The sequence below is a fragment of the Saccostrea echinata genome, unplaced genomic scaffold (genome assembly GCF_033153115.1).
Source record: "Saccostrea echinata isolate AGI-Se365-2 ecotype Australia unplaced genomic scaffold, CSIRO_AGI_Sech_v1 ptg000010l, whole genome shotgun sequence".
Taxonomy (NCBI): Eukaryota; Metazoa; Mollusca; class Bivalvia; order Ostreida; family Ostreidae; genus Saccostrea; species Saccostrea echinata.
The window spans coordinates 8706911-8720743 of NW_026889759.1; the positions used below are offsets into that span (position 1 = coordinate 8706911).

Here is a 13833-nt window from a genome sequence, read left to right on the forward strand (position 1 = left end):
GGAAATGAGGAATTCGAAAGTGCAACAAAAGCAGCTTCTTGCTTACCTCTTTCATCAATATTGGGCACTGGACATAACTGAGCAATGGACTCTTCTTCTTCCGTTGGGCGCCATTGGTCCTCCTCCGTCCTCCATCGTCCGAGGCCCTGAAAATATACAACTGACAGAAGATTAGTAAAAAAATTCAGAATACTGAAGAAGAAAGACACAAATTCGCGTACGCGTAATCATTACATGAAAATTAGAGGAAAAATAAGTTAGCAAATGAAGACAGTTAGGTCAGGAAAGGGTAAAGGGGAGGAAGGGAAGGAGGGGGGAGGAAGTTAGTTATGTTAGAGATTGAAGGAAATTGGAGAAGACGGAAAAGAGACAAAAAGGAAAAAAAAGAAACAAAAATCCTTCTCTATTAGGCTTCCTGGCTGCGGAATCGGCTCCTAGCGCTCTTCTTCTGACGGGCCCCGTCGGTCTGCATCCTGTCAATTAGAAATCAAGAGGTCAAGGCCTGATAGGGTCAACATCAAATGACATGGTCATGAAAGGATGCAAAAAGTAAATTTGAATCTTATGGCATCTTACAGGGGTGGCTGCAGTTGAATGGGAGACAAACTTCGTCTCAAGACGGCATCCGGGTCAGCCTAAACCGTCTTCTGCTAACATACAAAAAAGCAAGATATAAAAGAAAAGCGGAGACTTCATATCAAGTGAGATAGAGTCATGAAATGCACAGAGTGCTAAGAGCAAGTCGAGTTGAAGTCTAACCTTCACTTGGGAGTTAAAATGGAAATGAGGAATTCGAAAGTGCAACAAAAGCAGCTTCTTGCTTACCTCTTTCATCAATATTGGGCACTGGACATAACTGAGCAATGGACTCTTCTTCTTCCGTTGGGCGCCATTGGTCCTCCTCCGTCCTCCATCGTCCGAGGCCCTGAAAATATACAACTGACAGAAGATTAGTAAAAAATCAGAATACTGAAGAAGAAAGACACAAATTCGCGTACGCGTAATCATTACATGAAAATTAGAGGAAAAATAAGTTAGCAAATGAAGACAGTTAGGTCAGGAAAGGGTAAAGGGGAGGAAGGGAAGGGGGGGGAGGAAGTTAGTTATGTTAGAGATTGAAGGAAATTGGAGAAGACGGAAAAGAGACAAAAAGGAAAAAAAGAAACAAAAATCCTTCTCTATTAGGCTTCCTGGCTGCGGAATCGGCTCCTAGCGCTCTTCTTCTGACGGGCCCCGTCGGTCTGCATCCTGTCAATTAGAAATCAAGAGGTCAAGGCCTGATAGGGTCAACATCAAATGACATGGTCATGAAAGGATGCAAAAAGTAAAGTTTGAATCTTATCGCATCTTACAGGGGTGGCTGCAGTTGAATGGGAGACAAACTTCGTCTCAAGACGGCATCCGGGTCAGCCTAAACCGTCTTCTGCTAACATACAAAAAAGCAAGATATAAAAGAAAAGCGGAGACTTCATATCAAGTGAGATAGAGTCATGAAATGCACAGAGTGCTAAGAGCAAGTCGAGTTGAAGTCTAACCTTCACTTGGGAGTTAAAATGGAAATGAGGAATTCGAAAGTGCAACAAAAGCAGCTTCTTGCTTACCTCTTTCATCAATATTGGGCACTGGACATAACTGAGCAATGGACTCTTCTTCTTCCGTTGGGCGCCATTGGTCCTCCTTCGTCCTCCATCGTCCGAGGCCCTGAAAATATACAACTGACAGAAGATTAGTAAAAAATCAGAATACTGAAGAAGAAAGACACAAATTCGCGTACGCTAATCATTACATGAAAATTAGAGGAAAAATAAGTTAGCAAATGAAGACAGTTAGGTCAGGAAAGGGTAAAGGGGAGGAAGGGAAGGGGGGGAGGAAGTTAGTTATGTTAGAGATTGAAGGAAATTGGAGAAGACGGAAAAGAGACAAAAAGGAAAAAAAGAAACAAAAATCCTTCTCTATTAGGCTTCCTGGCTGCGGAATCGGCTCCTAGCGCTCTTCTTCTGACGGGCCCCGTCGGTCTGCATCCTGTCAATTAGAAATCAAGAGGTCAAGGCCTGATAGGGTCAACATCAAATGACATGGTCATGAAAGGATGCAAAAAGTAAAGTTTGAATCTTACCGCATCTTACAGGGGTGGCTGCAGTTGAATGGGAGACAAACTTCGTCTCAAGACGGCATCCGGGTCAGCCTAAACCGTCTTCTGCTAACATACAAAAAAGCAAGATATAAAAGAAAAGCGGAGACTTCATATCAAGTGAGAAAGAGTCATGAAATGCACAGAGTGCTAAGAGCAAGTCGAGTTGAAGTCTAACCTTCACTTGGGAGTTAAAATGGAAATGAGGAGTTCGAAAGTGCAACAAAAACAGCTTCTTGCTTACCTCTTTCATCAATATTGGGCACTGGACATAACTGGGCAATGGACTCCTCTTCTTCTGTTCTGCGACGGACTTCTCTTCTGTCGTTGGGCGACCGACTCCTCTTCCTCCGTTTGCGACCTTGGTCCTCCTCCCATCGTCCATCATCCGAGGCTCTGAAATATACAAGTGACAGAAGATTAGTTAAAAATCAGAACAATGCAGAAAAATGACAAAAATTCGCGTACACGTAATCATTACATGAAAATTAGAAATCAAGAGGTCAAGGCCTGGTAGGGTCTACATAAATTGACTTGGTCATATGGGAGATTAAGGTAAAAATATTGACGCGGTTGATAAATTCTCATCAAATAATGTATAAGTACGTTAGGTTTCATAAAAATATCTTAGAATAGTTTCTTTGAAACTGATCTGAACACAAATTTAAGAAATGTGAATCTAAATTAAAGGAAAGGTCAACGTAAAAAATGTTGATGAAGTTGAATAGGTGTATCAACAAATGAAGTTTGATAGAAAATATGTTGATTTGTTTCTTTGCAACTTAGCAAAACAAATACTTGAAATCCAGATGAAAGGAAAGGTCAAGATCAATAATGTTGACTGAGTTGTGTAGATATCACCAATATGAATCAACATATTAGTTTTGATTAAAACATCTTGAATAGTTTCTTTGAAACTGAGCTTAACACCAATTTAAGAAGTGATCTCTAGGTCAAAGAAAAGGTCATGTCAAAAGATGTTGATGAAGTGAAATAGTTCTGACCAGTGTGTATCAGCAAATAAGGTTTGATAAAAATATCTTGAAAAGTTTCATTGAAACTGAGCGAAATACTTAATTTTAAAACCTGATGTCAAGGTCAAGGGAAAGGTCAAGGTAGAAAATCTTGATGCAGTTGAATACTTCTCAAGCAAGATAGTGTACTAGTTATTGTACATTTCGCAAGCAAATTCAATATAACATTAAAATGCATATTTTTCCTCCTTTTGAATTATTTTTTTTCTTGAAATCTTCAAAGTTAGTGATGTAACTGTCTAAGGCCTGTCCGCCATTTTACCCAGACTTGTTTCACGGTAAGTACGAGTGCTCTTTTTTGCAGCGATTTTGGAGGGTGGGTGGGGGCTGTTGAAGCGGTATCAATTGCTACTCAAAATGAAAAAAAAATATAATTTTATTTTACTTTCTTGAACGAATATACATGTATTCTTAACGTAATGCAATTATTTACCCGCCTACGTATTCTGAGTAAAATTTTATGTTTTTACTTATTTTTTGGCAATTGCAAAATACACTGAAATTAACTCAGATTTACCTGTATAAAGCAACGCAACTCACGAGTGATCTCTTGGCTTACATTCAACATATCGAGACCACTGGATTTTCTGCTGTCAACATAATTTTGCATGTTAAATTAGCTGTTTTCTCAACTGACCAATCAATTCAATGAGTTGTATGAGGCGCAGTTTTGGTATTTATTGCCATTTAGTGATATAAACTATTCGAATAGGTAATATTATTTATTAGAATTGAATAAGTGATATCACCTACTTAGTATTTGAATGGGTGATATCACCTATTCGTTTTGAATTTGTAATATCACTTATACGAATGGGTGATATCACCTATTCGCGTTTCTTACAACATTATAAATCATGAATGGTCCCTTCTTCAAGACAATCTAGCTTCAATCCAAAGTAAAGGAATGACATTTTAAAAAATCATTCGAAGAACAACTTTAGCACTGATTCAAAAAGGAAATTGATTTCTTTACTGTACAAACTTTTTATAAAGCTTATAAAAGATTCTCTAGACTTGTTGAACTTAATTTGAGCCATATTCTCTACTATTTCAACATGGATTGACCAAATAAACTAAAGATTTGGCCATTGGACCCCTGACAAATTTCATTTGATATTTTACGGGCTTACGTCTCTCATTGAGAAGCACCAATCAAATCAGGGCTTTCATAAGTTGACATAAAATGTAAACAGAAAGTTAGCAGTTGACATCTCAATGCAAGTATTACAGGTTGTTCGTCGCCGAAAGGTTTAATGTGATTTGTCGAGAGTTAAATCAAGATTTGTATTTTTTCCCGAAAGACGCCGCTGCAAGTCAGTCCGTTAAATATCGAGTGAAATTTGTCAGGAGTCCAATGGCCACGAGTAGACGCAGGACCCCTTACGTTGGGAGGATGATTCGGGCCATAAATTCACGAGTAACACCTTTTAAACTATATGCGATACATTTCTCTTTTATTACTTCACAATAAGCCTCTCTGCGTATATGCACATTTCACTTTAATCAAATCAAAAAAAAATTCCATAATTTTAATATTTTTAATTTGTTTTACAGAATTATATATCAAGATTTTTTCTTGACTGATTTCAATATGTTTGTTTTCATTAAGGGTCTAGATTACTATTCGTTTCGCGGAATTACTGCTGCATCTTTAGTATGTCGTCAACATCCACTTTTTCAAGTTTAATTAAATATGTCCTAATAACTATCATTAACACAAACACACACACACACACACACACACACACACACATACACACACACACAAAGTTGGAATTTGGAGGGCTTTAACCGGAGACTCTAAACACAAAAAAAGTTGTTTACTATAAGGCTACGCACACTGCTAAGAAATCTTGCGTCTTTTGTATATTTATAGTCCCGTGTTAGTCTTTTGGAAAATAGGATAGCTGACGTGTATAATAGGTTTTTAATTTGAAGACCTAGTTAAACCAAAAAGATTTAAATATAGCAGAATACTATGATATCAAAAGAACATAACACATGCAAGATTTCTATGGTTTTAAGTTGGTTCAAATACACAAATGTGTCTTTTTTCAATGCTCACTCAATAGATCTGCATATATCAAGCATGCAAAATCTGTAAATTTCATTGATATTGTTTCAGATGATTATGGCATTATCTTTGCCAGTACTGGTATAATTTTGTATTTGTTTACAGCTAGATTTACTAAATATCGTAAAATATTGAAATACATTATGTTGGATGTTTATAAATGCTCTATATCGCAGGCCATGTCATATACTAAGTGCGCTATACCCCTGGTTTATGAAGCCTTATATCAACTTGTTAAAGCTGATGTGAACTCTTAAATATGCGTTATTTTCATTCTTGTACTATTTATTTCATTCCTGTACGCTATTTTCTGCCATTGTTCTTTCAGATACTCTGCCTTATTCTACCTGCAATATAAATCCTGATGCATTTATTACATTTGCATGATTTTCTGGCCTGACTGTCGACATGTACACATCCCCGATAGCAAAGTTTTTAACCCTCCATGAATAGACCAGAAACATGTTTTAAACGTAAAAATCCAACCAACAGGACCAGTAAGAAGTAAATAAATTTTGAATACTTGCTATGTAGAACACTCAAAACGGCACATGCATGTTTAATGCACATAAATATTTGAACATCACCATAAAATGGTGGCCATGCATTTTTCCCAGTTACACCGTATGCACTGTTACAATTAGAGCTCTATGCTTACTAAACGGTATACGCCCATTTTATGCATTCATGTAATATAAATTCAGAGAAAGTGCATGCCGAGAAAACGCGTCGAACGCTGTAACGCATGTCTACCTGACATACTACTATCGGCCCAAGGATATGCACATGTCGAATTACATCATTTTTCCTTTTATTGAAATATGCATCACAGAAGAAAGAACTCCGTTAAGGGGGCTCTCTACAACGTCACAACATGGCGTACTTCCTTTTGAAACGCCATTTTGGTCCGAAATGAACTGATTCTGTCCTAAACAAATTCACAGAACACCGATAAATCACCGGGTATAACACAACTTGCGAGCTGTATACTAGCTCTATTTTGAATGGAATCTAAGACTATCCCATCGAGGCGACGAGAGTGGCCAATGTACCTTTCATTAAACATGAATTGTTTGTCAATATATTCAGTTTCAACTTTTTTATTCATAAACAATATAATTTATTAAAATAAAATATGATTAGAAGTAATAAAAAGTTAATATGATAAACCAAAGCCTTGTCACCATGATATTTGATCACTGCGTGTCAAACCCACTCATATGTTTCCATAAAGTCCTAAATTGATGCTTCTCTCCAAAAGCATATGTTTCCAGCGAAATATATCCAAAAATGAAAATTTAAACAGATAAAGCATATGTATCACCTTCCCATCGCCTGGAGGAGACACCCTGTTCCCAACAAGTATACACCCCGCATGTGTGGTTATACCCGGTGAAATTGAAACTTTTCGTGAAATCACCAAAACGCTTCGATAATAAGTGGAATTATATTAACTCAAACGTTTGATCAACATCGATTATCAGCTGTTTTGTATCGAAAACGTGCACTCGGTGCAGATTTGAAACAAAGTATAAAGGAATTTCGTTATACGAATTTCTTTAACACGCTTTTGACCATTTACGTGTCATGTCATCCGTAGCACTGGATAATACATGTACATACAAGTTGGATGAAAACGGTAAGTAAATCTATCTTTCTCAATACTATGAATTCCCTTTACATGTTTTGATAGAAATTACGTGTGGGTCTTCGCTTAAATTCATTCAAAAACAATACGAACTTCTTTCGATGTCCTAGTTCGGCATGTACCTGTTAATTCTTTTTTTTTCAATACCTGTGCAAGTTTTAGAAGAATTAGATTAATATATTTGAGCTCACTCTCTAAACGGATCTTGACACCTAATTTTTTGTGATGGTTAAAATTTTCGTCAACTTTTGAATTTCATTCAATTTCTTTTTTCATCCTTTGATATTATATCTATTGTCAGATTTTGCAGGAAATCCAACCAGTTCTTCTCATGAAAATGCTGTTTTAGTTTTTCTTTTGTCTATTATTGTAAATTCAAATAAAAATTATGTAGATTTCATTTATAACTTTGTTGGTTTTCATTTCAAGATTTTATAAAATTAAACTTTGAATAGAAAATTAAAGCATAAGGCTTTTAAAAATAAAGAATCAAGGGGTTTCTACAAAATAAATTAAATATTTTAAATATTTCCAAAAAATAAAGTTGAAAACTTTGTAGCTTTATTTTATTGGATATTGAATCTATTATTAGAAACAAATGCATGAAACAAAAATCATTTACACTTCATAGGTGTAGAGATCCTCCTTAAAAATATGTCATTAGCACTTGGACACACGTGGTCCCTGCCGATCAGCTTTTTTGGTCAGGGAAAATATAAAAGAGGGAAATGACACTGGTATTTCCTGATTGGACAAACTACGCAAATAAAACGATTAACAAATTTAAATATAGGTATTGTTGGTAATGTAATAAATTATATTTATGAATGTGGCTTCATTATTTATTACATAAACTTGCACCATTGTTAGAGATCTTCGTTACAACTTTTAAAGAAAATGAAGGGGATGGCAAATGGAATGTGTAAAACATTTTCCTTTATTTCAAAGAACGTCGGAAAAAGGTCGCACTTTTCCTCGATCATATATATTTAAATACGTTCAATAAACTGTTTTGCTTCAACTGTTTATATATAAACTAATATCACAAATAAAAGTAATTTATGCACACTAAATGATTTTGATTCTTTGGTATATGTACATGAATGATAAAGATATGACTGCTTAAGTATTGTGTCTTGAAATACATGTATTATAATTAATCGTTAAGACAATTAACAAGAAGGGAAAGCGACGTGTTTCTGACAACTAAGTGTCCGTTTCCTACCCCAGAAATAGTTTGTATTCTATTCAACTGTTTTCACGTCATGTTCTAAATCATTTTCGTACACCACATTACTCATGCAGTTTAGTTTTAGATAATTACAAAAATCACCAATTAAAAATTGCCTTGATAAATGAATCCTGAAATGCATTATACACAAAGAATGTATACATGTTTAAGAACTTAGATAATTTTCTGTTATACTTCGTGAACACCAATCATCAGAATTTATTAGTGATTTCTTATTATTTTTTTTAATTCGTTTTTTTCCAGTTGCACAAATGCTAATTCTATTTCTCTTTTGATATTTTCCCTGACCAAAATCTGATCAGCACGGACTAAGTGTATCCAAGTGCTAGACTGTATGGTAAAGTGCCAATGTGTTTATTGTTGAGTTTTATGGAGTTCGTTGTTGTTTTTTTTTTCAATCTGTGATACAAACCGGTACAAGGTATGGATTTTACAGCGTTTGACGCGGTTTCTCGATAAGCATTAACTGTATATTTGAATGCATATGGACAAACATAGCAAAGAGGCTGGTTGTTTGTTCCATTCCTACGGTAGGTACATGTAATTGGAAATTGTTTTTACAAGTTTTACAGTGCATTACTTCAGGTTTATTGTGCATATATTGGTGTGCTTTAAAAAATACACGCGCAGCTGGGTTTTTTCTCCTTCCAAAGAGATGGGCGAACAAGGCTTGCAAAATACCTTTAGCTTCCAACACTGTCAAATTTATAAAATTATTCATATTCAGTTTGTGAATTTTTACCAAGTTCTTATCATTGAAAGGTATGAAATTATGACGAGCAAAACTTCTCTGCGGAAATTCTTTCGGCAAAAATCATTCTTTGACTTTAAAAAAAGTGGTATTCTTGGTGTTTGAACCCAAGCAATAAAAATCCTCAGTATCAATTTTCTCTTCGGACTAACATGCTAGCCACTACACTATACCGCTCATAATAAATAGCCACATTTAAATCGTGTTTGTGAAATGACCCTTGATTAAATGGACATTATATACATGTATAATCTTTCAATTTCAGCCTTAAAAAGTAAAAAAAATGTACAGTTTTGCTTGATCAAGTAATTATCACCCTAACAAAAATTTACTATAGTTTACTATAGGAAATACTTTGGTACTTTGATTAACTATATGGTTTTGCTCGAGAATTTTTTTTTGAGAGTTAAAGCCTTCAGTATTTCTAAAATTTTATAGAAAAATTATAGGTGTGAAGGAAAAACCTAGATGCATTTTGTTGACAAACGCCCAAAGCATATCCTGTCTTTGGGTGCATTTGTGCATCAACATTTATGCATTCATGCATGTCGAAAATAATATCTCGTACTTATATTTTTCTTTGATCCAGATATCATTAAATAAAGCATTGTGCAATTTTTAGTATTGTATTTAATGTACATGCAAACGTCAAGGTGTTTAGGTGGTATTTGGAGCAACTATTAATCATCTAAAACAATTTCAATATTTAATGTGAGGATGGAACAATATCTCTGGTATATAATCTTTCAGTTTCAGCCTTATAAAGTAAAAAAGAAGATGTACAGTTTTTCGTGACCAAGTAATTATTACCCTAACAAAAATTTACTATGGTTAACTATATTTTACCATAGTAAATACTTTAGTACATGTACTTTGATTATCTATAGAACTTTACTCGAGAACTTTTTTTTGAGAGTTAAATTCATTATTTTTTAAAAATTTCAATCCAACAAGTAATATTTTCTGTTAATATCAAAGAATCCAATTTTAGAGTAAGATACATGTAACAAACTATAACAATTCGTAATTCATAGACACTTTAATTTACTATAGTAAAAACTTTGATACTATCGTAAAAACTTTGATACTATAGTAAACCATAGTTAACTATAGTAATTTTTTGTTAGGGTATGGATTAAACCGTCCAAAACCATGTCGCTATATGGAATCGTAAACACGTAGTAGACCGTATTGTTTGCGATTCATTCAATTGATTGGAGAATGAGTTTGACGAAAACATTGTCACGTGATGAAAAATGCCTTCCTTAAAGGAAGTTTACTCAACCTGTTCAAGTAATGTCACCTAGATCTAAAATTGTGTTCATTGGCAGATCAAATTTATATCGGCTACTCGGTACGCTACTGAAAACTATACCTTTTTTTATTATTTATTTATTTTTTTATTTATTTTGGTAATTCGATGTAGTGTTTAAAATTCCAAGCATTTATATCTTCTATCAGAAAAATGAACAGCATTTGTTTGTGAACAAAAAAAATAATAATAATAAAATAAAAAAAATGCCTGTGATGTTAGAACCTCAAGCATATTCTGAGGTGAAATATTTATATTGCTTATAACCAAACAACTCTTGATAAATCACAGAATTTTTACCATAGTTTGGCTTGAACCTACAAAATTCAGATTTTAAATCCTAAACTAGAGTTAACCCACCAGTAGTAAAGCTAACAGAAGCGTGGCTTTACTATATACAACATAAGACTACTTCAAAATATAATACATATTAAGTAATTAAAGTGTGAATTTGATGCTCTGAAAAAAAACTTTACTTATTACTTTATTTATTTACACATTTAAACAGACGTATTCTTTTTTTTAAAAAAAAAAAGGGGGGGGGTCTAGACACTGTTAAGATTGCTATATAGTTTAACTTTACCGTTATTTAAACCCACTAGCGAATCTGTGTCACTCTTAAAATACCTTTCACATGCATAAACAATAGTATAAAAAATCACAAAAAATATTTTTCCTCCTTTTGAGTAATTCTTATCCTAGGATTTTCAGAATCGATGAAATGTCTGGAAAAGGACTTCTCGCTATTCTATTGAGAATACTTTTCATGGTGTGTACAAATGCGCTTATTATGCCTCCGTAATCAAAGATTCGGGGGGGCATATAGTTTTTGCCTTGTCCGCCCGTCTGTCTGTATGTCTGTTTGTCCGCAAAAACTTTAACCTTGCCCATAACTTTTGATTGGTTGAAGCTATGGCTTTCATATTTCACATGTGTATTCCCTTTGACAAGACCTTTATTTGGGTACCATCATATTTGACCTTGGAGTTTGACCCAGTTTTGCAAAATTTTACCCAACCTTATCCTTGGCCATAACTTCTGAACAGATGGTGCTTGGGCTTTCATACTTCACATATGTAATCCTTGTGACAAGACCTTTCTTTGGATACCAAAAACTTTTACCCTTTGACCTTGACCTTGGAGTTTGACCTACTTTTGAAAAACTTTAACCTTGGCCATAACTTTTGAACAGTTGGTGCTAGGGCTTTTATACTTCACATAAGTCATCTTTGTGAAGACCTTCCTTTGGATCCCAAGAACTTTTACTCTTTGACCTTGACCTTGGAGTTTGACCTACTTCTGGAAAACTTTAACCTTGGCCGTTACTTTTGAACAGTTGGTTCTAGGGCTTTCATACTTCACATATGTATTTCTTGTGACAAGACCTTACTTTGGATACCAACAACTTTGACCTTTTGATCTTAACCTTTGAGGTTGACCTACTTTTGAAAAAACTTTAACTTTGGCTATTACTTTTGAACAGTTGGTACCAGGGCTTTTACATTTCACGTATGTAAACCTTGTGACAAGACCTTACTTTGCATTCCAACAACTTTGAACTTTTGACCTTGGAGTTTGACCTACTTTTGAAAAACTTGAACCTTGACCATAACTTTTGAATGGTTGGTGCTACGGCTTTCATATTTCACATGTGTATTTCTTGTGAGAATGTCTTTCCTTGAGCACCATTAATTTTGACCATTTGACCATGACCTTAATGTTTGACTCACTTTTGAAAAACTTTAACTGTTTCCATATCTCTTCAATGGTTGCTGCTAGAGCTTTCATATTTCACAGGTTGGGTACCTACATATTTGATTTGCAATTGAGAAAGTTCAACCTTCGCTATAAGTTGCCATACGGGGGCATCAGTGTTTCAGAAACGCATTTTGTTTTTTGTTTGTTTGTTTGTTTTTTTTTTGTCTGGTTGATATCGTAATCAAATCTTTAAACGTCAAATATTTCAAACTGATTGTTCAATTGTAACTCTTGCAACATTTTTTTTTTTTGCTTCAGTGTATTTTTTTTTAAGGATTGAGACCCTTATGGAGAGAGAAATGAGGTACTTGATATAGATATTTTTTTCTATTCTTTATTTTCTTTAGCTGCAGTGATCAATTTAATATGGTTATAAATGTCTTCAGTAATATATTATGGACGTTTGCTTTAATTTACTGACGCGCAAAATACACAGAAATCAACACATATTTAGCAATGCTGCACTTGAGTTATGTCATGGCTCGGGCAGATTCCGAATGTGATCCTTAGCACCACCAAACTGTACATCCTAAGTGAGCTTTCCAGTAAGTAGCTGGAATCGCGGTAACAGGGGTGCATTTTGGGAATATATTTTAGCTTACTCAAACTGAGCTATAAACCAGATATAAATGTCACCGAAAAAACTAATACCGCGAACAAGTTTTGAGAACTCACAAAAATAAACTATTCAATTATTGTGATCATCTGATAACTCAGTCCTTACTTTAATTCTACACCTTGCTCTCATGCATATGTAAATTTCCACTGGCCATTGTTATGATTGTTCGTTTAACTTTAACCTTAAACCTACTAGCAAAAACTGAACATTCCCTGTTGAAACATATTTCACATCATAAATACTCACAAAAAGCCTATTTCTCCTCCTTATTGCATTGGTAATTCGTATCTTGCAATATTCAGAATAAGTGAAATATCTGGAAGAGGACGGCCAGCCATATTACTGAGAATACTAAATACTGCTCACGGTAATTCCGGAAGTGCGTAAAAATGTGCTTTTTATAATTTGAAAAAATTCAGTATTTTAAACTGACTAGCCAAACGTAACTAAACATAATAAAAATTCATAATTTTGTCTTTTCTTAAATGTTTTACTTTTAAAATTGATGATTCGGAGAGAGAGAGAGAGAGAGAATTGTTTTTATTGTCTATCTACCGTGTATATACATGTCATTTTTTTCTGGACTATGGTGGCATATTTCTGCCCCCTGTATGCAAGTTATTTTTCTAAAGATTATGTCAACATGCAAGATAATTATGTTAACATGCAATATAAATATGTCAACATGCAACATAACTATGTCAACATGCAAGAAAAATATAATCAATTAAGGATTTAAAAATTTTCCAAAATTAACAAATATCGCCCACATGTGACTTCCAACATGCTAGATGCAACTAATTTATGTTGACATGCGAGATAAATATGTTGACATGCAACATATTTATGTCAACATGCAACATATTTATGTCAACATGCAACTTATTTATGTTGACATGCAACTTATTTATGTTAGCATACGAGATAAATATGTTGACATGCAACTTATTTATGTTGACATGCAACTTATTTATGTCGACATGCAATTTACTTATGTTGACATGCAAGATAATCATTAACATATAACACAAACTCTAGTATATACCACTACATAAAATGTACTATATGTTTGCATGAGAGTTACTATATTAACCGCCTTTGAATATAAATTTTGTGCCAAAACATCTTACATGTTTGTTCGGGCACTAAAATTGTTTACGACAGTCATTTAAAATTCAATCCTAGAAACTTCGTTTGTTATGTATATTTTTTAATATTCTTTACAGAGAAGATCAAGTTTTTCTTTAATTG

General features: G+C 34.2%; 1 long non-coding RNA gene across 2 annotated transcripts; it reads right to left on the minus strand.

The window, feature by feature from the left end:
* Window positions 1-1816: 1816 nt before the first annotated feature.
* LOC133184314 (uncharacterized) lies at window positions 1817-12907 on the minus strand. 2 transcript variants are annotated; one of them, XR_009720810.1, is made up of 4 exons: window positions 12829-12907; window positions 2376-2527; window positions 2117-2197; window positions 1817-2022 (listed from the first exon to the last, which is right to left on the minus strand). It is a non-coding gene; the product is annotated as an uncharacterized LOC133184314 (long non-coding RNA). The 2 variants fall into 2 exon arrangements; XR_009720809.1 differs by having other exon boundaries at window positions 2117-2200.
* Between the last annotated feature and the right edge of the window lie 926 nt (window positions 12908-13833).